The sequence below is a fragment of the Geotrypetes seraphini genome, chromosome 10 (genome assembly GCF_902459505.1).
Source record: "Geotrypetes seraphini chromosome 10, aGeoSer1.1, whole genome shotgun sequence".
NCBI lineage: Eukaryota > Metazoa > Chordata > Amphibia > Gymnophiona > Dermophiidae > Geotrypetes > Geotrypetes seraphini.
This window is the reverse complement of record NC_047093.1, coordinates 78,184,609-78,210,456: the sequence shown is the minus strand read 5'-3', so window position 1 is coordinate 78,210,456 and position 25,848 is coordinate 78,184,609. Positions and strand designations below refer to the sequence as shown.

The 25,848-nt window shown below is 41.4% G+C and overlaps 1 long non-coding RNA gene across 1 annotated transcript; it reads left to right on the top strand.

Moving 5' to 3' along the window:
* The first annotated feature begins 1,169 nt into the window (after positions 1-1,169).
* On the top strand, positions 1,170-16,793 carry LOC117368394. Its single transcript, XR_004540954.1, has 2 exons — positions 1,170-1,359; positions 12,129-16,793. It is a non-coding gene; the product is annotated as an uncharacterized LOC117368394 (long non-coding RNA).
* The last annotated feature ends 9,055 nt before the right edge of the window (positions 16,794-25,848 follow it).

Genomic DNA, 25,848 nt, shown 5'->3' with positions numbered 1-25,848 from the left:
AAGGTCTGTCAGTGCCATGACCTATACTGAGACCAAAAGTGGCAAAACTTTATTATTTCACAAGCTAAGAAAGTAACCTAGACTAGGGTAGGGCTGCAGAATGGAATGTACAAGGTTTAGGAATGTTTATTAAAAATCTATATAAAATTGTAATCCAAAATAGTGACTCTCGTATACATGGAGTACAAACCCAACATGGTCCATGTTTTGGAGAAACACTCCTTCCTCAGGGGTCCAAAATGTCCAATGTGTCACAAGTAGAGAGTCATGACTCTGATGTCTTAGAGAGCATCAGCCACGTAATGCACTCCTGCTAGTAGAACTTGGGCTGCTAGTAAACATGGTAGTTTAAAATAGCTAAAAGTGTCGAAGGTGAAATTTCTTCGGTCCGTACTCCATGTATACGAGAGTCACTATTTTGGATTACAATTTTATATAGATTTTTAATAAACATTCCAGAACCTTGTACATTCCATTCTGCAGTCCTTTTTTTTTTCTCTTGTTTATTGTGAACCAAGCAAAAATAAAATTTCCTGCCACAGCTCTGGGGTAAAACGCAGACTTCGCTTAGCTGAAGTGTTTCCTCAAATTAATTATTATTAATGAGACTGTCAGCACAGATCTGTGGGGTCAGAAACGGCAACCGTTACAGCGGTGGAATGAGGGGCTAAAACGCAGACCTGCGGCCATGAAATCTGAAACCGCGGCCGTCAATAAATGAAGATTTTTAAGGACTTGCGAATGAGGTCCGCGTTTTACCCCTTCCCTTTTCTTCACTATACCTTTTAGTCTCAGTTCCATTAATTTTTTTTTATTATTATTTTAAATTTTGCTATTTTATCCCATTCAACTTGTTTGCTAACCCTAAGGCTACCAGGCACCCCCGATTCTCCGGGGTTGCCTTTGATTTTGCAAATTGTGTCCGTGACTGCACTAATTAAAATAGACTCCAGTCCCCAGTTTCATCGAGAACAGAAAGCGCACAAATTGTTTCTCCTGCAACTTCTCTGTGCCGTTTCAGCCCTCCTCAGGTGCTTACAATAATTCCTCTAGCTTCGGAGTTTTTCCTCTTTTCCTTTACTGTTGTGTGGGGTTTTTTTTTTTTTTGTGTGTGTGCGTGTGTATGTTTCTTTAAAATTTTTCCCGTCATCGGTGTTACTCTTAAGTCTCCCTCCAGCACCTCAACAGGGAACTAACGTTCTTGTTCCGGATTACAGTCTGGTTGCTTATGCTGTGGCACCAGCCCTTCTGCTCGTAACACGCCAGTCTCTCACGGGCATCACAGGAAAAGAAAAGGCTGACGAGGTTTCCTTTACCTGATGCCTTTCCTGAAATAAACTGCATGTCAACACTGTCCAGGTATGGGGATGTAAGGAAAAACAAAACCAGTTTAAATGCATAATATGCTTGGCCTTCTGGTTTGGAAAGGGGTCTTAATAGAAAGCAGTGCACCCTCATGTGCATACTAGGAGAATAGAATAAGGAGGCTCTGGAGCTGTTCTTTCAGCCACTTGATTTGTCACACAGTCCTGTTAAGTTGTTCTAGTGACTGGCTATGAATCACATGCATACTGCTTTACTGGGCTCTTGCTTGCTGGGTCTAATGGTAGCACTGTGGTATCTGTGGGTTCCATTGACCCTAACCAACAGAAATATAGGGTAGATTTAGATTTAAGACACGCTTTTTACGGTTTGTAGTTTAAGAAAAATAAGCCTGCAGTTTTGTAAGTCTCTAATTTCAGCATAGGAATAGGGTTACCAGATGGCTGGGCTTCCTCAGACAATTCCCCTGTTTGAGGGATCTGTCAGGCTTCCAGGTGGCTTTTTTATCTTGCTATTTTTCTTTGGGGAAACCCGGACATCTAGTAACCCTACTCTTAGGCCCTGATGGCTCCTGGTGGTCAATCGGCGCCCCCACCTGTCGGTGCACCCATTGGGACCCCGGCCCAAGCCACGAACCAACAGTCTTCCGGATTCCAGCTTCCATCCTACTGGGGTTCATTCACATTTTCGCTGTTGTTGGCGGCAGCCCAAGAACCCTCTCTGCTTTCCCCAGCTTCCTCCTAATCTTTGGTGCACCCCCACATATGCTAGGTCTCCTCTCTGGCCTCACTTCTCATTGCTGTGCATGTGCCAGAATGAGCACACCTCTCCTTCCTTTTCCCAGGGGCCGGCATGCAGAATCAATAGGTGTTGCTGCTGCTGCCTCTGAGAGAGACATCAGCTGATTTGCTTGCCTCCTGTTACTGTGGTCCTGCCAGTCTAGAGAAGCAACACCATACTATGCCCATCCATGGGCCATGGCAGGACCACAGGAGAGCCTCCAGTCCCAACAGCCAGACTCTAGGTGGGTTTAACATTTATTTTTTGGGACTGGTTACAGAAGGATTTGGGCAGGGGGGGAGTGAGAGGGATCATGCTAAATGAAAGGATGGGAAAGAGGGGATTCTGGATGGAAAAGGGGGAGAGGGGAAATACTGGATGGAAGGATGTGGAGAGAAAGGTGGGGGCTTATGCTAAATGGAAGGATGGAGAAAGAAAAAGGGGGACCCTGAATGGAAAAAGGATAGAGTGGGCATACTGGATGGAAGGATGGGGAGAGAGGGGAGAAGCTTGATGGAAGGATGGGGAGAGGCAAGCTAAATGGAAGGATGGGGCGAGAAAAAGGATCATGATGGATGGAAAAGGCTTAGAGAGATGCTGGATGGAAATGAGGAGAGAGGGGTGACCCAGTGGATGGAGAGAGGGGTGACCCAGTGGATGGAAAGAGAGAGAGAAGGCCATGCTGAATGGAATGGAGTAGAGGCCAGAGTTAGAGACTGGGGAATAAGAGAAAGGGGAATGAGAAGTGTGATGTGAGAGAAAAGAAACAGAAAGCTATAGGCAAACAGTAAAAAGAGGGACATTGAAGACTATATAGTAAGAATGAATGATGAGAGGGAAAAAACCAATGTTAGAGATGGATGTAATAGTGAAGGAGATGAAAATGATAAATGGACACAAAATTGTAGCAAGAGAATTGAGAAGACAGAGAAAAGCAGAGATTGGGACCAACATGATTAGAAAAATTAGATGGCTATACAACAAAGGTAGAAAAAAAGAATTGTTTTTGAAATTTTGAATAAAGTACAAAACTCACAACTGAAGGTCTGATATATCATGGGGGAGAGGGTGGGGGCAGCGCAAGAAAGGATGGGGGGGGGGGGGCACCATGGAGGCCAAGTTGCACAGGGCACAATTATAGCTTGCTACAGCCCTGTCTGCACATAGCTGATAGCCACCTGGGAGAGGAGTGGGACTGCGGCTGGGTACTGGGCCATGAATCCTCTTTTTTGAGTTCACAAAAATGGTAACCCTTGATGTAGCAGTCTAGCTAATTTTGTTGTCCCAATGGGAGAAGTTATTGCTGTTCTAGATTCAGATGTAATATTTGCAGTGCTCCCTTTTCATAAGTTGGATTGGTGCTCTTTGAGTCCTGGCAGTGCTGTTATCCCATCCTAGCCGAATCCTAAAAAAAAAAAACCCTCCCCCTTCCCCCCCATCTTGACTCGCGAGAACTCACAGCAGCCAATCAGCTAGTGACCTCGAACGGAGCAGGAGGAAATGAAGATCGCTCCTGCTTCGTGCACCGGCTGGCTACCAGGGATTCGAAAGGTACATGGGGGAGGTGTGGTTGTCAATTTCGGCAGGCACAGGAGACAGAAGGGATTCCTCCTATCCCACCTACCATGAGGCCACCAAGAAGTCGGAGGGATGTGCCGGGGGGAGGAGGAAGGCAGGGGTTTTTGGATTCAGCTGGGACAGGAGGGGGGATCCCTTATGTCCTAGTCCATTGCTGGACCACCGGATCTTGTGGCAGGTCCTGTGGAGGCTTGCAATAGGTCCGGGAGGGGGGCGGGTTGGTGATGGCCCAAATATAAGCCAAGACCCCAATTTTGGGCCATTTTTTTGGCCCCAAAATATTGGCTTTTATTCGAGTATATACGGTATTCCTCCTTGTACTATGCATGTGAATGTTGGGGTGGTACAGAGGACCACATAATTCAAATGCACAGTTGGATCTAAGCCAGCGGAGAATGAGGAAGTGATGTAGAGAATGACACAATGACAAAATTTATCACAGTTCCTGTTCCCATGGATACCACAGGAAACTCTCCATGAGAGGGATGAATTGGAGTATGACGAATTGGACCCTCAAGCCTTGCATTGAAGAATGCTGATGTAGAAGGCTGAGGTTGAGATAGACACTAAAGAATGACATGGGATTATTTCCTGCTGTTATCCGCAGGGATGGGAATGGTGTTGAATTTTGTCACCATGTCAAGTGAGCATGTAGTTTGTGCAGGGGAAGAGGAGAGAGAACAGCTAATGCCAGCTGAGTATGCTGTGTGGTGATGGTAGGAAGATGCTAGGAATTATTTAAAAAAGGGATGGTTAATAAGACTAAGAATATTATAATGCCTCTGTATCGCTTCATGGTGTGACCTCACCTGGAGTATTGCATTCAGTTCTGGTCGCCTTATCTCACAAAAGATATAGCGGAACTAGAAAATGTTCAAAGAAGAGCGACTAAGATGATAAAGAGGATGGAACTCCTCTCGTATGAGCAAAAATTAAAAAGGTTAGGGCTCTGCAGCTTGGAAAAGAGATGGTTGAGGGGAGATATGATTGAAGTCTACAAAATCCTGAGTGATGTAGAACAGGTACAAGTGGATCCATTTTTTACTGCATCAAAATTTACAAAGACTAGGGGACACTTGACGTTACAGAGTAATACTTTTAAAACCAATAGGAGGAAATATATTTTCACTCGGTTAAGCTCCGGAATGTGTTGCCAGAGGATGTGGTAAGAGCGGTTAATGTAGCTGGTTTTAAAAAAGGTTTGGACAAGTTCCTGGAGGAAAAGTCCATAGTCTGCTGTTGAGACAGACATGCTTGCCCTGGATTGCTACTATTTGTTTTTTTTGCCAGATACTTGTGACTTGGATTGGCCTCTGTGGAGATGGGATATTGGGCTAGATGGACTATTGGTCTGACCCAGTAAGGCTGTTATTATGAGAGGGGCAGAATACAGTGAGTGGGGAGGGGCAGTGAAAGCTGAGTGTGCACCATAGGGGTGGGGGGTGGGAGGTGAACAAGCAGACAGCGCCACCGATGTGGTGGTATGTATATAGAGGGGGTGTAGAATCAAGCTTTAGGGTGTGCCGTGGGAATTGTGGGAGAGAAAGAATGAAGCTGAGGAGAGGAGAAAGTGGGGGTATTGCATGTGGGAGACTTTGGGGGCAGACAGAAATAGGGGTCTTGCTTGGCATCAGAAAGGGAAAATTGAACAGCAGTTGGAGTAAGAGATCGAATAGGGGAGACTGGAGCCTGAGGAGGGAAAAAAGGCAGGAGAGAATTTCAGACCTTAGGATGGGGAAATTCTGTGCAAAAACATGACAAATACGATGCAGAATTTAAAAATATTGTGTGCAGAATTTTCAAAATTCAGCACAGAATTCCACCCAGGAGTAACATATAAAGAATGGCAGATTTAGCTGGTTTTAGTCATATTTTTCTTGTGTATGTACTTGGAACTTTTTGTCTCTGTTTCCAGCTTCTCTCAAGTCAGCAATACAAAGATGGTGTGTCTAGAGGTTTGAAGCTGTGATAGGATAGTACCATTTGCACAGTGACAAACAGGCTGGCAGGAAGTGCCTCTTTTGCTTTGAGGAGCGTGCAGGGGGCTTGGGGTGAGAGGTTGTGTTCAGGCATAGACATTGCTACAAACCCCTGCTGATCCAATGGTGTGTGCCAGCCAGTCCAGTTGTGCACTCTGCTCCTCCTCACTGCAGGAGGGTGTTTAATGAGATATATGCTAGTACTTCATAACTAATTGAGGTTAACAGCAGCAAAGTAGCCCTGCAACAGGAAATGACATCCCTTTAATTGCTGCTCCTGTTGTTTGGAAAGGTGTAACCTCCCTCCCTCTTCCAATCAAGAAGAGACAACATGAATGTCTGGGAAGTACAACACAGATGAAGAGGGAGGTGGAGAATAGCTTCTGTAAGGAGAAAGAGAATAAGGACGGGGTAAACATCTACAAGGAGTATATTTATGTTTAAATGTTTGGTTCTTGATATGCCACTTTTCAAACGGAAATCAAAGCCGTTATTATTATTTATTTTTATTGTAAAACACCTCTAGGGAAAAGGAAAATGGGAGAGAGGACAGCAGAAACTGTCATCAGCCGCTGATCCAGACAGCCCTTCATCTCTGAAAAGGCCAAAGTGAAAAGTTAGTCCATCAAAGCAGCAGTAAATTTCAGCAGATCTCTTCTTTAAAAAAAAAGAGGACATGTGGGCCCCGCCCCCACACAGACCTCATGTCTCCTTCCCCAAGCTCCAGGACGTGTCTGGAAGGCCTCTGTGCATGTGTGGATGTCAACGCGATGACATCACACTTATGGGCGTGATGCCATAACATCAACATCCGCACATGTGCAGAGGCCCTGAGCTTTGTGCCTTCCAAAACCAAGACAAACTGCTGACAAATATCTTCCTACTTGGGGCCATGAGACCAATAACACTTCACAACATTCATTCCTACCAGAACATCTGGCCTTGGTCATACATGCATAGCACAGATAAACCTTATGCAAATATAGGACCACAAAATAAAAGTCCTAATATACGCAAGTGAAACCCTAAGATGCCAGACTCTGCATATAGTACAATATCAGAGAAATACATTTCTTCCTGAACAGTGCAAATATAGACAGCAGATGTAAATTCTGAAAATTGACACATTTCAATCACTAAATTGAAAATAAAATCATTTTTCTTACCTTTGTTGACTAGTGATTTTAATTTTTTTATTCATCTTTTCCCAGTCTCTGGTTGCACTTCCTTCTGTCTGTGCTCTTAACTGTTTCCATGATCTTCTTATCCATTTTCTGTTTTTTCTCTCCTTCACTTTCTGCCCTACATCCATCTTTATTGAGCAAAATAACAAACCCCATTTCCTGTTAGCGTGCTGGACTGTTTTTTCTAAAAGCATACATGAAATAATTTAAAGAATTGTCTTAAATATTTAGTGTGCTCATAAGTTCTTCAGCAGGGTGCCACAGCAGCGATTCGAAGTCGCCGACAACGTGCTCAGATTGTAATCATATGTTGTACATGAAAGGGCTGTTGTTAGTTCAAACCTCCCTTGAACACCTCCTATTCCAATGTGGTTTTGTCCAAAAGTTTCCCAGGCCTCAGAGGTGCCACTAATGGTTCAATAGACTTTCATAACCATTGGATTTATGCCCCTAATCGTCATCGGGTACCTGGTGTTTTAGAAAAGTGATTTTTTTTATATATGTTTTTTTTCTTCAATAAATAAGTTAAATAAGTTAAATACTTTAAATAGTAGAAATACTTAAATAGTAGATAATGCTGTGCACTTAGCTTGGGTGGTTAGCCTAGAGGGACAGAGTCGCCAACATGTTTCACCCCGTTAAGTTTCCTCAGGGCACAATCCCTGTGACAGTAGACCAACTTTAATAACCAATAAAATTACAAAACATGCCTGAAGATGTTAACAATAACGTTCTCTTACCTCACAACTATACATTCAACACGACGTGGCCACCCGTAATGTGATCAAAGATGGCCGCGGCGTGTACTGTAGCTTCTTAAATATTCTCACTCCCAGCTGAGACTGACGTCATCGGGTGAACCCCCCGCGGGAGGAATTTCAAATGGTTCTACCCACTCCTTACTTTGAAAATAGATTCAATGTTAAACCTAAAGACAGGGAACTGTAGTGAAACCTCACCAGAGAGACTGCCATTCAAGTTCTAAATTCAGCCCGTAAGGGGTAACTGAATTAAGTTGATATATCCACCTCTGTTCAAGGAAATTAAGCTTAGCCTCCAAATTGCCTTCTACTCCTTGAAAATCAATGGCATCAATCACACGCCATTTGATATGATCAGTGGTATGTTTTTTAGACAACCAATGGGTCACAAGAGGGGCTGTCAGAGTTTCAGTGGAGATCCTAGACTTGTGTTCATTGAGTCTAACTTGGATGGCTCGTTTAGTGCGTCCCACATAGACTAGGGGGCACGGGCAGATGATGATATATACAACCCAAGTAGATCTGCATGTTATATGAGTCCTCGCCCAAATGGTGCGTCCGGTGAGGGGGTCCCGCCAGGAGCTACCCTCCACAGTTTTGTCACACCATTGGCAGTGGGAGCATTTGGTGTGGGCTGCCTGATTTACAATGGGGTGAACCTGGCGATTAAGCATCTGACCTATCGTGGTGCCCTTGGTGTAAGCTATCAAAGGGGGATCTTGCAAGCCTCTCAGGGTCCTCAGGATGGGCCAATGTTGCCTAATAGAGCCCACCACCCCTTTGGCTGCGTCCGAAAAAGGAAGGACACAAACCAATCTATTGTTTTCTGAGTCCTGAAAGTTGCTATTACCCTTATCTTGGAGCAACAGATCTCGATGGGCATAACGAGCTCGCAAGTATGCCTTGTGTATAGCTTTCTCAGGATAGCCCCTGGCCCGAAATCTATTAGTGATATCTGTGGCAGCCCTCTGAAACTGAAGCAAATCTGAACATACCCTCCTGGCCCTCAAAAATTGGCTAATCGGAAGGCTATATTTAAGCTTATAAGGATGAAAGCTTGAAAAGTGTAACAATGCATTCCTTGCTACTGGTTTTCTGTACAGGGTGGTGAGAAGAGTATTTTCCTCCCTATAGATGAGAATGTCCAAAAATTCAATTTTAGACAGGCTGTAAGTGGCAGTGAATTGAAGATTCATATCAATGGTATTGATCCAATGGATGAATTGTTGAAGTTCATACTCCGTACCCGTCCATAAAAAGAATATGTCATCCAAGAACCTTTTCCATATCATATTTTGGAGGAAGTATGTCGAAGGATAGATGGTTAGCTCTTCAAATTTCCCAACATATAAGGTGGCAAAAGTGGCCCCCATAGCCACCCCCTGTATCTGTTTGTAAAAGTTATCCTCATACTTAAAGTAACTATCCTGAATGACCCATTTGGCAAGGGCCACGAGAAAGTCCGTTGAAATTCGTTGTGGACCTTGTCTGGCCTCTAAGGTATCCCTAATAATTTGCAAAGCCCCATGTTGTGGAATCTTTGTGTATAGAGAGACAATGTCCAATGTGACCATCCCACATGGGGTAGGGATATTCTGTATTAGGCCCAATTCCCGAAGGAAGTGAGAAGAATCTTTTAAGTATGATTTCACTCCTGGAACAGCTTGCTTCAAAAAAATATCCAAAAATTTTGACAAGGGTTCCAACAGGCTGGCCCTCGTATTCACAATTGGTCTTCCTGGCGGACATTGAAGATTTTTATGTATTTTAGGAACAAACTTTTAGGCGTGATGGGAAACTTTTCCAATAAAAATTTATACTCATGCTTTGTAAGATGTCCCCCTTCATAGGTGGCCGTAACATAATTAAAAAATTCTCTGGTTAATACTTCCCCTGGATCTCGAGAGACAGGTTCATATGCAGTGGCATCTTCCATCTGTCTGATGGCTTCCTCCCTATATTTAGTGTGTTCCTGGATGACAATGGCTCCCCCCTTGTCAGCTTGTTTTATGATAATATCTTGCCTAGCTGCTAACTCCTTGATAGCTTGATACGGTATTCGGGACAAATTATATCTTTGATGTCTATAGTTGTAATTTTTCTCAAATTGAGTGATGTCCCTAATAAATAGGTATCGAAAAGTTGCGATGGCAGAATCCATAGGGGGGGGGAGGGGTCTATGTCGATTTTACTCTACAAATGGAGGCATCAGCCTCCCTATGGTCATCTTCCTCAACTTCATTCCTCTGGAAAAAAAACTTTGACTTGAATATTTCTAATGAATTTGTGAAAAGCTATTTTCAATTTAAAGAAATCCGGCTTCTCTTGCACAACAAATCCCAGTCCTAATTGTAAAACTTGCTGTTGTGTAGGAGTAAGAGTGGAAGAAGATATATTAACTACTAGAGACGTCATTTGGGTTTCTGCGAGGTTATCATCTTGTTCGAGCCCCGGCCCCTGGTCTTGGAGCGCAAGTTTTTTGAACTCTGATGTGTCTCCCCCGATGGTTTGGGGCGAGAACTATCCATGGATTCTCCACTGGTGGCTTCAAATTCCTCAGAAGTGGCATTGAACGCAACCCGTCGCTTAGTGGCTATAGGTGTCATAAGTTTCTTATTCTAAGTATATACCCTCCCCATCTGATAGTCACATTCGTCTCTTTTTAGTTTCTTTATTTTTGTCAATTTGATGAAATCCCTAGCTTTATTTAAAGTTTCTTCCAACTCTTTCCTTTTCCTATCATACTCCTCAGTTGGATGTTTATCCTGGAGTTCCTGTTGGATCTCTACAATTTTAACCTTAAGATCATGTTCAATCTCGTTAGTACTTTCTATCAACAAAATCATGAGGTCCCTGGAACACCGATTGAGAATCGCTGTCCATTTATCCAGAAATGATTTGTTTGAAGACATGACTTTGGGCTCTTTCACAATCCTCAGACCCCGAGGGATCATAGATTTCTTAAGGTATTGGACGAGGGTGCTGCTGTGTAGCTCGGCTCGGATCAAGCGTTTGCTAATGGTTTCCCACTCTGTCCATGAGGTCTCACTGGAGGACAGTTCCCCGTCATCAAGGAGTGCGGGTCTGGAAAAGATAGATTTAAATTGCTCATCCGAGTACCCCATAAATTCGATATCTTCCTCAGAAGCCATAATGTCCTAATAAATTCCTGTATTAAAGCCTGTATTAAAGCCAGATTGTAATCATAACACATTTCAATGGAGCATTCTTGCTTCCACTATATAGTAACAATATGGCTCTACAAGAGTATTAGAGTAGACCACTTATCTGAAGAGATGTTCCTCGCCTTCAACACAGTTTGTGTTTTGCTATGGCTACATCAGGAAGCCGAACTGGAGAGCTTTTTAAAGTGTGTTCATATGCTTAAGTGCAGTGCCTGTGAAAAACAAAGATGTGCTGTAAAAAATGCTCAAAACTTCACAAAGAAAACAAATGATAATCCATTTTCTTCCAAATGTATTTTCTTCTGTATAAAACTAGAATTATGGCTGACCTGAGTACTTTAATCGACACTCCCAAAGTTGGAAAAACGCCCCAGGAATTGGCATCTTATATTTCTCACGAAGGGGAAGGCATGTCTGCTTAATGCAAGCCGTGGTTTATGACGTCGGCTGGGCTGTCTTTTTGTAGCCTCAGTCTGATGCCGATTCCCGGGGAATTTTTCCAACTTTGGGAGTGTCGGTTGAAGTACTCAGGTACCTGCCTGTGAGCCATAATTCTAGTTTTATACAGATTTGGAAGAATATGTTTGGATTATTATTTGTAATCTTTGTGAAGTTTTGAGCACTTTTTACAGCATGTCTTTGTTTTTCTCCCACTCACCCCTTTCTACCACTTTGTTGCATTTCTCCTTTCCTCTCCTCCACCCCAACAATTCTACCTCTCTCCCATGTGTAGCATCTTTCCATCCCTCAACTGTGAAATGTGACATACTTCTGGGCTTCCTAAAGCAGCAGCAGCGTGGTGGTAGCTGGCCTTGAAGAGGCAACACTGTAAACAGGCTGATTGCAGCCTGCCCTGCCAGGGCTTCCCTCTGGCGCATCATCAGTGATGCAGTAGAGGGAAGGCCCTGCGAGCAGCCCATTCAGAGCTCTTCCTCTGCTGACTGGCCACTGCTGCTGCTGCTGAATCAGTGAGTCTCTGATTTTTATTTTTTTTTGGACAACGAATCAAATCAATTTGAATCGCAAATCAAACAGCACTACTCTGCACCAGCAAGCCATAGCAAAATGTTCCTATTTCAAACAGAGAGTTGGTAGATGGATGTTGTTCACCAGGTCCAATATTTAGTATAAATCTGGATTTGGCAGGAGTGCAGGTAATGAGTGCTGCTGTTGGGTGGGCTGTGTGCAGGGTAGGTGGGCAAATAAAGCTAAGGTTGGGTCAGCTATAATTACATCTTTCCTTACCTCTTAATTTTCGCTTATGTTGCCCAGCGTATTTCTTTTCCTATCATTCCGGTGTGGGGACCTACATCCTTTGTTCTGTTTGTTTTAATGCAGGACAGCTGTAAGAAGTCACTCAAAGCTGCAGCCCTTCAAGAGCCACAAGTGACAGGTTTTGAAGGCTATGTGTTCACTTCGTTTTTGAAATGGAAGTGTGCAGTGAGCACTCATCAGTGCGATTTAAACAACGTGCTGTGATAGAATTTCTGACTGTTGAAGGAGTCCCTCCAATTGAAATTCACCGCCGCATGCAGGCTGTTTATGGTATTGACTGTGTTGATGTGAGCACTGTGCGTCGTTGGGCCAAAAAATGTAGAGAATGTGGACCAGGAGGGGCTGATTTGTGTGATCAAAAACGAAGCGGACGACCTGTGACGGCAACAGATGAGTCCCACACGAGAAAGGTTGATCAACTCGTAAAGGACAATCGAAGGATCACGCAAAGGGAAATCGCTGATAAACTTGGCATTTCACAGGAACGCGTGCGCTACATTATTAATATTCTTGGATATCGAAAGGTTGGCGCAAGTTGGGTTCCTCGCATGCTGACACGGAATGAAAACTTTTAAGACTTGATAATTGTTGGCCTGATACAAAGCTGAAGGTGAGGAATTTCCGACAGGCTCATCATCCATCAGTAGCATCAAAAAGGTTTACTTGCAAAGAAAACCATGGTTTTTTTCCCTAATGTAAAAAGCAGCTGTTTGACTCAAATGAATACAACATAACTTTTACAAATTGTTTGCTTTAACAGAATTTAAAAAATAGCAATTTACATGTAGAAGTGCTAATAAAACAGAGGACTAAAGTTATTGCAATTGCTTGTTAAATGTACAGGACATGGGCAGCCCAATAATCTTTCACTACTGTAAAAAGAACCTTAGAGAAGTCCTCAATGTTCTTGTCTTTGGATCAGATAACAGAAGGTTAATGACTAAACACAGAGTTCAAACACACCTAATTAGAGTGGTAAATAGCTAAGTTTCAAGTTTATTTAAAATTTTTTTATACCGCTCAATCAGCCTTCTGAGTGGTGTAGAATAAAAATACAGTTTCCAACAAAAGTAAGGTTTGCATTTGACAATTAAAATCTACGTGACATACTCAGACAAAGATGAACGGGAACAAATGGAAAAAGGGGTAGGAACTACAATATTTTGAGAAAAGAGAACAATTAAGGAAAAAACAACAGAGAAGGGAAGGATGATGCCTTCTACTGTCGGCATGCGTTTAGCCCTTATAAGGGCAATTAGGTATTGAATGCATCTTGGAACAGAAATGTTTTCAGCTTTGTTTTAAAATGAAGCAGAGATAATTCTTCACGAAGATAATTAGGAATAAAATTCCAAAGGGATGGTGCTGTAAATTGGTGATGAATGAACCATAAAAACATAACATGGTAGTGACTTAAATTACTTCAAACCAGGTGAAAAAGAGAGGAAGGGAGCAGATGCTTGCAATATTATAGGAAGAGGAGAGAGATCTCCATCTATTTTGACACTAACATAGCCCTGCTGCCAGAAAATTAGGATATTGATTAAAATATGGGTGGATATAGACTGTGTTGTAAATTTAACAACCTTGAAATGTTTTTTATGTGGCAGGAGCAATCCTCAGAACAGTGCTAGCAATTTATTAAAATACCATATTTTATTTCAAATTATTTCACATTCCTGAAAAACTAGTGCTGATAGTTAAGGGTTAGCATGTTTGCACTTGACTAACTTCATTTTGGATCGTTAACTTATCAAGTCACTAGGACTCAAACTCGAGTCGATGGCATCTAACAACAATGGGGCAGGAAATACCATGCCCATACCACATTGTTTGTTATACCCAGCAAATGCCAACTGGGAATCACTGCGGCTTACATAAGATTAATAAGGTTAGCAACATAGACATTATGAATCATAGCAAGACCATAATGAAAACAGATGCGTTTTTAGCACCTTCCTAAACTGAATATAGGAGGCGGTCTGACGTTACAGGTTGGGAGGCAGTTCCAAATTTTGGGGCCTTGAAACTCGAAGGTGAATTCGAAAAGCAATTTCCTCTGATACATTGCTTTGTCGACTGTTTTTACTTATGGGTGAAGATGGGCAGAGGTTTTAGCTTGGTCCTTCTTGATCTGCACAAAGGGCCCGCCTGACACGCAGCCCTTTAAAGGGCTGCTTAATCAGGCCCAGGAGGTGGGGCCTCAGTTCAGCTGAGAATCCTCAGGTAGAGAGAGGAGGGACAGTCAGTTGACTCCCTTCCTCCTCTCTCTGCTGGAATCAGAATGACTGATGTTTTTTGGTTTTTTTTTGGTCAAATAGGCAGCTTATGGTTGTCTAGGGGGGGGTGCTTGTGTTTTTAAGGTGCCAAGAATGTACCTATTTGGAGCCTATTCTATAAAGAAAGGTAGGCAATTGCTTTTCTTTATACCAGGGTCTTGCAAACTTCTGGAAGCTGTGACACACTAAACCCTGTGCCATGGCTGGAGGGCATACAGAAATATGCAGATGTTGACATGATGATGTCACATATATGCGTGACATTATCATGTCAACGTCCACACGTGGGCCCTCCAGATGGGGTCCTGAGCTGCCAGTTGGGGGGTGCTGCAAGAGGAGAGGCACGTGGAGAATGAGAGACTCCAGTGAGGAGCACATGTGCCGGTGTCAGCCTCCTGCCTACAGAACATGTCTTACCTTGAGAGACACGTCCTCTAGGCAGGCAGCCGGCGCCTGTGTTTCTCACAGCACACAATTTGCGATACACTGCTTTATACAATAGAATACTAGTATTATAAGACAATCACTAGCTATAGGGCTGATTCTAGCATATAGACCAGGGGTCTCCAAAGTCCTTCCTCGAGGGCCGAATCCAGTCAGGTTTTCGGGATTTCCCCAATGAATATGCTTGAGATCTATATGCATGTACTGCTTTCAATGCATATTCATTGGGGAAATCCCGAAAACCTGACTGGATTCGGCCCTCGAGGAGGGACTTTGGAGACCTCTGATCTAGACTGTGAAAGTATGCATGTATTATATATGTGACTGCTTCTGAAAAGGATGAGGTTTGGACTTTTGTATTACAAATTATTTTTTTAACAGAATTCATTATCGTTCCCATTAGTCTTATCTTGGTTACTTTTTAGAATGAAAACTATGCTTTAGCACAAAACTGAGCTTTATTGGCTTTTAACATGCTCTTTTGTATAATGCTGTATATTGAAGTGTAACTTTTGTAATTATTACTACTCAAGCTCTGAACTCTGATCTGTTACAGATGCAATAATGCAGCCTTTTCCAAAATGATTACAGGAAATGTCATTGTAGATAGGTAGATGGAGCATTAGAACTGCTTTAAAGCAAAGGTGAGGGTCTTCTAGCATAAGAGAAATGATACTCTAGGGATGGATACATTTGACAATGTTGCTTAGATACAAACCAGTCAGTTTCATGGTGTGTGTAAAACAAGTGTTACCATCTGGTCCTCAAGTGCTACTGAGTAGTCAGATTACTGACAATACCTTTATATAGGAATATAGTTTTCAATTAATCACACAATTAAAGGCAGCAATCCATCTGAGGAGGGAGCGCATCCCACATTTCCTCTCCCGCTCCTCCCCAAATTGGATATCATACCTTTGCTGGTGGAAATGCCAAAGCCCTACTAATCAAAGCACTCCATTGCCAAAACTACTTCCTTATGTTGCCTTGCATGATCTTGTAGCCCACTGTCTCACCTTCATTCTTGCTCTCCTATAATTGGCTAAGTCACGAGAAAAGGGCACTTCCTGCCAAACTTCCCCCATGCTCTTATTTGACTGTCAACTTTCAAAGGGTGAACATAAGAATTGCTGCTGCTGAGTCAGACCAGTGGTCCATCATGCCCAGCAGTCTGCTCCTGCAGCGGCCCTTAGGTCAAAGATCATTCTTTTACAAATTATTTTTTTTAGCAGAATTCATTATCATTTCTCCTGACTCAGGGAAGCCCCTGCTTTGAGTCTTCTGCTCTACTTCCTCACTTAGTGCAAGTGGATGGAGCTTGCTGGGCTTCCTTGCCTTGCATGCAAGGCTTCAGTTTCACCTGATCCTTTTCTCTTGTGCCATTGTGCACTGCAGACTCAGGGTAAGTACTGACTTGATTCAGAGCCTCCCCAGTTGCTGCAGAGGAGAGCATCCAGTTTTGGTAGATCTTGTGGCCGGACATTTGTCCGATGGGCATTTTGATTGACGGATATTTTACAGAAGGTTGGCCAAATGTCCGTTCGGTGAAATGTATGACCACATATGGTATTTGTACCAGCTCTGGAGGATGCCTGAGCCCACAGGTCCCCAAGACCCTTGGTGGCTAGGTGGATGATAGTGGAGAGAATAAGGAATTAGTTCACATGATATGAAATTCTGGACCTTGATTCTAAGACGCCATGGAATGTAAGCTATACCTACTTTTCCACAGATGTTAAAACCAGTAAAAAAAAATGGTACATCTTAGAATCAAGGAACTATGGTGGTTTTTTTTTTTTAATTTCAATTACCCCAATATTGACTGGGTAAATGTAACATCAGGGAATGCTAGAGAGGTAAAACTCCTGGATAAAATCAAAGACTGCTTTATGGAGCAGCTGGTTTAAGACCCCACAAAAGGGGAAAAAATTCTAGACCTAGTCCCTTAGTGGAGCACAAGATTTGATGCAGGAGGTAATGGTGTTGGGGCCACTTGATAAGTGACCATAATATGACCAGATTTAATATAATCCCTGGAGTAAGTACACACAGGAAATTCAATACATTAGCTTATTGGTTCTTAAACCTGTCCTGGGGGGACCCCACAGCCAATTGGGTTTGGAAGATATCCGTAATGAATATGCACGAGGTAGATTTTGCATGCCTGTCACCTAGGGGTATCTCAAATAGGAGTATTACTTTAGTTTGGTTTATTTATAATCCGCCTTTTAAAAGAGGAAGTACATCAACACATTCATAAATATACACAAATTAAATTCCCTTGCAAATATATTATGATCTGTCAATCTGTTAAATATGGTTCATCGGTCAGCTTTCTAAGGAGCACTAATTATTCTACTTCTAGTTTAACAGTTTCCTCTTAAGAATGGCATCAGATCCTCCTTTTTTGTGGACTTGAGCTGGACTTAAATTAGTAATGTTGTTAATACAATATATAGGATTTATATGTTATACATTGACCTGATATAAATTTTGTTTAACTTATATGGAAGTTTAAATTTCCTTGTTTTTTGCCCCATCTTTTCTGTACAAGCTTATTTCATTGCTTGTTTAGATTTGAAAATGCTTATTAAAATAAACCCCCCAAAACCAATGAGGTGTGCCTATTTTCTAAAGAGTAGTGTGCCTACACAGAAAAATAATTTTATAAATTAGGGATTGTTTAGTGTGTGAACCTTGTCTTTGGTTTGGGGTGGGAGGAAACAAGAATATTTTAAATGCATATTATGAAAGGTTGTAAATACTAACTAGAATAAAAATACCCTGTTGTATATTTTTGCTGATGGGAACCACTGAATATGATGATATATATATTTAACAGTTTTACTGTTAAGTGGGGGATGACACCATCAAGGTGTGATAAAAGATCACCTTTACTGCACTTGAGATATCACAGGATTCAGGAATCTGCAATATCTTAGTCCTAAACGTTTCTAAACCCCATGGTAAACCCCCCCCCCCCCAACACTGCTTGTGATTCTGCTTTGCAAGTAGTGTTATTCCAGAGCCCAATGCTCCCAGGTCAGCAGAGCAGAACCTCCCTGGCTTACTGTCCCCCCTCCCCCAAGGTACCAAACTCCCCCCATAGGGACTTGGACCTCCTAAAGGGCCTGCCATCTTAAACATGGGTGGTCCAGGAGGTCTTTGGGTACGAGTGATGCCCAGTTGCTCCAGCCAAGTCCAGCGCATCCGCAAAATGGCACCCTAGTGATAGGCTCTAAATTCCAACATATCAGTCTAGATAAGTGAACATCCAAGCACACTTACTCCCTCTTGTATTGTCACCATTACTGATAAGCCTATTTAATACATGAGCAAGGCCCTTTCTAGTGCAATGTGTCTAGTAGTCCTGAATGCTAGGGTTATGCATTTGAGGATCAGTGCCCAGAGGTTTCCTCTTGTTAGGACCTATGCATTGAAGGCACATTCCACCAGAGGGGAATGTACTCTTTCCCCCCTGGAGATTTATAGAGCAGCTAAGAAGGATGCCACTTTTGGATCCTCGGAGCAGAACAAAAGTATAGTGTTGGTGAGTTCTCCGTGTTGCCTTTCTTCCGGTGATGTCTTCCTTTACAGTGGCTCTTGATTGCTTTTGTACAAACTGAGGGGGCAGGAGCAAGCCTTCTGGGAAGGAGGTAAAGATGAAATATCATTCTGCAAGCAACTTGCGGGTTCAGGATTAGCAGACACATTTACAAGAAAGAAGATCATCAAGGTAAGAACTTAATCTTTCTTTCTACCTCTTATTATCAAAGGAGACTGATAGAAGTTATACCCTGCTTTACAATTATAGTCAATTACCTATCATAATCAACTCATATGCCAATTACTATGAAATAATTATTACACAGAAGTGATCACTACATTCATTAGAATTATTTGTTGTAATTTTTTTACACCTGTACAATTTTTCTAAGTATAAATAAATTAAAAATTGTGAAAGTATTGATGGAGAAAAAAAATAAATGAGAAATTGTTAGGCATCATACAATAGTTAATGTTCACAAATCTGCAATACTACCCCAATTATATAGGGTTGTTACAAATTGTTAACTTACTGAAAACAAGAAGCAGCTTAGTTGCCATTTTTGGTAGGGTAAAGCTGTTATGAAAAATTTTCAGTTCATGTAAACAAACAAAACCTATCACAGCTGCAATCAAATATCAGAAATGTCTTTATCTAGAGGAAATTCCACAAAAAAAGTATAGAAAAAAAAATCCAACAATATTCACAAGTAGGGCTGTGGTGTTGAAAGCAATTTTGGGTGAAGTTGGAGTCAATAAAAATGCACAGATTTTGATGACACAGCAGACGGAAGCCCTAGCGGGGCAGGACAGAAGCTACCTCTGTGCAGTGCTGCATTTTCCTGGCAGTTACCATCACCGCTGCTGTTGCTTTGGGAGACCTGAAAGGGGGGGGAGGGGTTCGGTCGGTCAGTGCTGCACAGGGGTATAGGAAGGAGGAAAGCTGCTGCACAGGTGGATGGGACGGATGGATGAAAAGCTGCACAGGGGTAGGAGGGAGGAAAACTGCTGCTCATGGGAGGAAAGAGCAGAGTAGAGAGGAAGAATTGTTGGACATGAGAGGAAGGGAGAGATGTAACAGATGTAGAAAGGGGTGAGGAGGAAGTCCTACATATGATGGAGGAGAGGGAGACATGCATGGAGAAAAGAGAGGGGGAAATGTTGGACAAAGGGTGGAGGCTAGGGAGAGATGCTGCATGGGGAAAGAAAGAAATGTTGCTCATGATAATGTAGGGAGAGGAAGAAAGAGATGCTGCATGGAAGGGAATAAAGAGGTTTGACCCAGAGCACAAAACAGAGAGAGATGGTAGGCAGTGGGAAAGAAACAGAAATGTTGGATATGGCAATGGAAGGGAAGGTACAGAGATGGATGGTGAGCATTAACATAAGAATTGCCGCTGCTCGGTCAGACCAGTGGTCCATCGTGCCCAGCAGTCCGCTCACGCAGGGGCCCCCAGGTCAAAGACAAGTGCTCTAAAAGAGTCCAGCCTCACCTGCGTACGTTCCAGTTTAGCAGGAACTTGTTCAACTTTGTCTTGAATCCCCTATAACAGACTCCGGAAGAGCGTTCCAGTTTTCTACCACTCTCTGGGTGAAGAAGAACTTCCTTACATTCGTACAGAATCTATCCCTTTTCAACTTTAGAGTGCAGAAAGAAGAAAACATCAAATGGGCAGGAGACCCTGGTGAATGAGTTAACAGAAGATAAATAGAAACCAGAGCCTGGGATCAACATCATCTGAATAAAAAAATGACCATAGTAACATAGTAGATGACGGCAGATAAAGACCCGAATGGTCCATCCAGTCTGCCCAACCTGATTCAATTTAAATTTTTTTTTAAATTCTTTATTAATTTTTATAACTTACATCAAGTGCATCAAAAAGTAACATAATTTTAACTTAAATATATCACTTGAAATTCTACAATTTTTCATATAAAATATAATTTATCCCTTTCCCTCCCAACCCTTCAATATCTCATAACACATATACCATAATAGAGACTTTCCTTCCATTCAAAGCAGATAATGAAAATTCAAAAAATTACCCCCTCCCCATTATTTCATTTGTACTAATCAGGGAAAATGATACCTATTGTGACAGGGAAGCTCCTGTCACTGGTTTAAACCTGGTTTTAAACCCTGCCATGCAAAGGGCTGTCCCTATTCCTAAGCCCAGGAAGCTGCCCATTAGCTCTGTTCCTATTGTAAAGAGCCAACAGGCAGGGCAAGGCAGAGAGAGGACAGTAACCACAATACCTGATTTAGGGCACTATAATCCCTTTTATAATCCCTTGGGCATGGAAGGTCTTTCTTACTAGCTAGGCTCATTTTCCCTTTACACTGCATGCTCTTGTGGCCTATTTTCCCACAGGAGAAGCAGCGAAAGGTTAGATCCCGGGAAGTCCCCTGATTATACCTACTTGGGGTGGTATGACTGGCCCCCCGTACCCGTGAGGTGTCCTCTCAGGGTATTTGCCTAGACCCTTAGGTTCTAGAGGGGACCTGAGCCTCCAAGAAGGCTTCAGCAATGGCAACAGTTTGACCCAGGGTTGGAGCTCCTTGCCTTGCTAACCAGTCCCGTAAAGAACCCGGGACTGCTTCTATGAATTGTTCTCTCACTAGCTCTGCTATCACTGTCGGGAGACTTTGAAGATAGGGGGTTAACAACCTTTCACAGAGATGCTTAAGCCTCTGAGCTAGGGCCTTGGGTCCTTCTCCAGGTTTCATTTTCAGGGCCCAGAACTGCATCCTATATTGTTCTGGGGAATGTCCAAGGTATTCTAATAGGACCTCTTTTAAGCATCTATAGTCCGAGGCTCTTTCCTGTGTGCTTAGGAATAGGAACAGCCCTTTGCATGGCAAGGTTTAAAACCGGGTTTAAACCAGTGACAGGAGCTTCCCTGTCACACTATTCATTGCAATAATTTGTTAATGACCCACACACATCTTGAAATTTATTAAAATTCCCTTTCTGAATAGCTAATGTTCTTTCCATTTTATAAATATGACACACTGAATTCCACCAAAAATTGTAGTTTAATCTTCCAATTTTTCCAATTAAATGTTATTTGTTGTATGGCGATTTCTGTTAAAATAAGTAAGAGTTTATTTTTGGAAGATATTCTTACACCCTTAATGGCGAGATCCTAACAAGAACTGAAGCAGAACGAGACTTAGGGGTGATCGTCAGTGAGAACATGAAGACTGCCAATCAAGCTTCATCCAAGGCAAGGCAAATCATAGGTTGCATACGCAGGAGTTTCGTCAACTGTAAGCCTGAAGTCATTATGCCATTGTATAGATCCATGGTGAGGCCCCACCTGGAATACTGTGTGCAATTCTGGAGGCCGCATTACCATAAGGATGTGCTGAGACTGGAATTGGTCCAGAGAATGGCTACCCGGATGGTCTCGTGACTCAAGGATCTCCCGTACGAGGAACAGCTGGATAAGTTGCAGCTGTACTCACTCGAGGAACGCAAAGAGAGGGGTGACATGATCGAGACATTCAAGTATCTCACGGGCCACATTGAGGTGGAAGAAGATATCTTCTTTTTCAAGGGTCCCGCAGCAACAAGGGGGCATCAGTGGAAAATCAGGGGCGGGAAACTGCACAGGGACACCAGGAAATTCTTTTTCACTGAAAGGGTGGTTGATCGCTGAAATAGTCTTCCACTTCAGGTTATTAAGGCCAGCAGCGTGCCTGATTTTAAGGCCAAATGGGATAGACACGTGGGATCTATTCATAGAGAAAGGTAGGGAAGGGTCATTGGGGTGGGCAAACTAGATGGGCCGTGGCCCTTATCTGCCGTCTATTTCTATGTTTGGCTCCTAACCCTCATAGACATGCCAAATAATACTGTATCATACGATAATGCCACATGATTTTCAAACAAACTATTAATTTGGCCCCAAATTGATTTCCAGAAAGCCATAATAAATGGACATTAGAACAATAAATGATCTAAAGTCCCTGCTTCGAGATGACAATGCCACCATCTATCAGACTTAGAGCAATCTAATTTTTGTAAACGAACAGGGGTCCAGAATGCTCTATGCAGCAGGAAAAACCATGTTTTTCTCATAGATGCAGACCAAATTTGTGGCCATTGAGACGCAGTAATGATGCTTAATCTAAATACTCCAAATGTCCAGAAGACTAGTCTTTAGTTTTTTATTCATAAATCCAGATATTAATTTGTACCACTGAGTGGCCTGATGTCCCAGGAAATCCACCTGAAAGCATATGAATTCCAAACTATATTGATTATTAAGATTTTTCCATTCAGGGAATCCCATCTAAATGGCCTGCTTCAGTTGCATCCATCTAAAATTTTGTGATTTATTAAGGCCATATTTATGTTGCAACTGTGAAAACTCAAGCAGTTTACCATTAGAAATAACATCTTCTAAAACACGTATTCCTGCAATCATCCAATGCTTCCAGATGACCTTAAATCCGCCAATTTGAATCTTGGAGTTCAGCCATATAGTTTGATTTGTGAATTGGAATAGGTGATAAATTACTCCCATATCTTATTGTTTCCCATATGTCTACAAATAATCTATTTTCTTTATATAATCTAGGCATTTTGATACTAAGCACATGGCATAATCGCAGAGGAAACATGAGGCGCCATTCCAACCATAACCAATCCGGGATATTATCAACAGGCTCTGGGAGGATCCAATACATACCCTGGCGCATAATATAGGATTGATGATACCTATAAAAGTTGGGAAAATTTACCCCTCCCTCTGTAATCGGTTTTTATAGAGATACTAAAGCATTTCTAGCCTTTTTGCCCAGCCAAATAAATTTTGTAAGAATACAATTTAACTTTTTATAAAAGGACCCCTGAAAAAAAAAACTGGTAACATACCCATTTGATAACAAACCACAGGCAAAATCATAATTTTAATAGTTTGAACTCTCCCCCACCAAGAAAGATGTAAAGGATTCCATTGCTCACACATTTCTGTTACTTTCTGTAATAAAAAATTTTCATTGTTTCTTCCAATGTGTTTTTTATCCAAATGCCTAAATATTTTATTCTGTCCTCTTTCCACAGAAAGGGGAATGTTTCAAATAAACCTTTTGTACAATGGACATTAAGTGGAAGAACTTCTGATTTACTCCAATTTATCTTGTACCCTGAAAATTTTCCAAATTTTTCTATCAATTCTAGTAAGCTTGGAATGGTTGTTTCCGGATTTTCCAAATGAAGCAATATATCATCTGCATAAGCAAAAACTTTATATTTCCGATCTGAATAAGGAATACCCTGTATCTCCTTTGCTTGCTGAATAGCTAATAACAAGGGTTCTAATACAATATCAAAAAGCAAAGGAGACAAAGGACAGCCTTGTCTAACCCCCCGAATTTGTATAAATCCTGAACCTATACCAAACCATTCCATTGCTTGATACATGAAGGCCCATTCTACCCGATCAAAGGCCTTCTCTGCGTCCAAGGATACAGAAAAGGCTGGATCATTCATGGCTTTTGTTAAATTTAACATATGAAAAGCCAATTTGGTGTTATTAGAGGAATGTCTCTGAGCAACAAATCCTGTTTGGTGCATACCAATAATAAAAGGGAGAGCCTTGGCCAAGCGTAAAGCCAATGTTTTAGCTAGAAGTTTGCCATCTACATTAATTAAGGAAATAGGCCTGTAATTTGAAACCAATGCGGGATCTTTATTTGGCTTCAGCGAAACTATAGTACCTGTGATGCAACCATTAGTTAGTTGGACCTGATATAAATTTAACAAATAAGGTAATAGGGTATTTTGAAATGATTTATAAAACTCTACTGTGAAACCATCACCACCTGGAGCAGATCCAACTCTAATGGACTTCAACGCTGTTTGTAACTCTTTTAGTGATATTGGCTTTTCTAAGCTTTCTTTTATATGCTCAGGAATTTTTGGTCCCTTAATTAATTTTAAAAATTCTAAACCATCCTTTTCTTTATCTAAATAAGGCTCAGAAGAATACAGGTCTTTATAAAAATTTAAAAATTGTTTTAAAATCTGAGAATAGGTATTACCTTTCTCATCATTTATTGCTATTTTTGTTTTTTTTGCTTTTAGATAATTTGCCAATAATCTTCCTGCCTTATTTGAATTTCCATAACACAAAGCTTGTTGAGAAAAGAAAGTCTTTCCTTATCAATTTAGAAGAAATCTCATTATATTTACCTTAGTCTTCAAGAGAGCCTATAATGTTGGAAAATCCCATTTATCAATCAGTTTTGATTCTAATACCTTAATATCTTGTTCCAAACTGGAAAATTGTTTTTTAACTTGCTTCTTAATATATGCCGAGAATGAAATAATTTGGCCTCTCATAGTTGCCTTAAAAGTATCCCATATAGTCTCAATGGAGATTTCTTCCGTATTATTAATTTGAAAATAATCATTTATTTTTAACTGAATTTCCTCAATGAAATTTGGTTCCGTAAGCAATGTATTATCAAATCTCCATACAGATCTACTATTATCTTGATCAATTATTTTAAATTTAATCCACACACCCCCATGATCAGACAAAATAATTGGATCTATGGAGGCTTGTGTTACTTGTTGAACTAATGAATTTGAAACAAATATATAATCTATTCTTGAAAAAGATTTATGAACATGGGAGCAAAAAGAAAATTCCTGATCATTAAAATGAAATATTCGCCATATATCATTCAAATCACAGTTCTGTACCAAATTATCTAATCCTAATGACTTCATAATTCTACTGGGTTTTTTATCCATTAAAGGATCTATAACAGCATTATAGATCTACCACAACTAAATTTGAAGCAGCCAGTGGTAGTAACAATTGTTGTAGAGATTAAAAAAATTCAATTTAGTTTGAATTTGGTGCATATATATTGAAAAGCGCCAGCGTATTATTTCCCAGGCTCATGTCAACATGTAACCATCTCCCTGAAGGATCAGCAGCAATCAACCTAAACATAGCATTGCATTTTTTATTAACCAGAATAGCTACACCTGCCTTTTTCCCCACAGCTGGGGAAAACCCCCCCAATGTTTTACCCAATCTCCTTCTAGTTTTTTGGACTCTAAGGCCGATAGATGAGTCTCCTGGATATAACATATCTACATTCTGCTGTTTTAAAAACAAAAGTGTCTTCTTCCTTTTTATTGGATGGTTGAGGCCATTAACATTTAACAAAAATAATTTAAGCTACATTAAGATATTTATTTTCTGAACACATGAAACCCATCAAATATTTCATGTTAATATAATTTTTCTGTACATAACTCATTTCCCTTAATTTACTATGTGGAACATCCTGTCTTCCCTTGATTTCTTAAATAATATACTTCTAGGATCCCAAAAACCCTTCCCTATTCCCTCCCATAACTCCTCCCTTCTTATATTACGATAACGTGAAGATATAAATCAGACTGGCATCCCCTCCTCTCCCCCAGGCATCTTACTTTACTATTTCTTCTATATTTTAAAAATTGAACAATCAATATAATTTA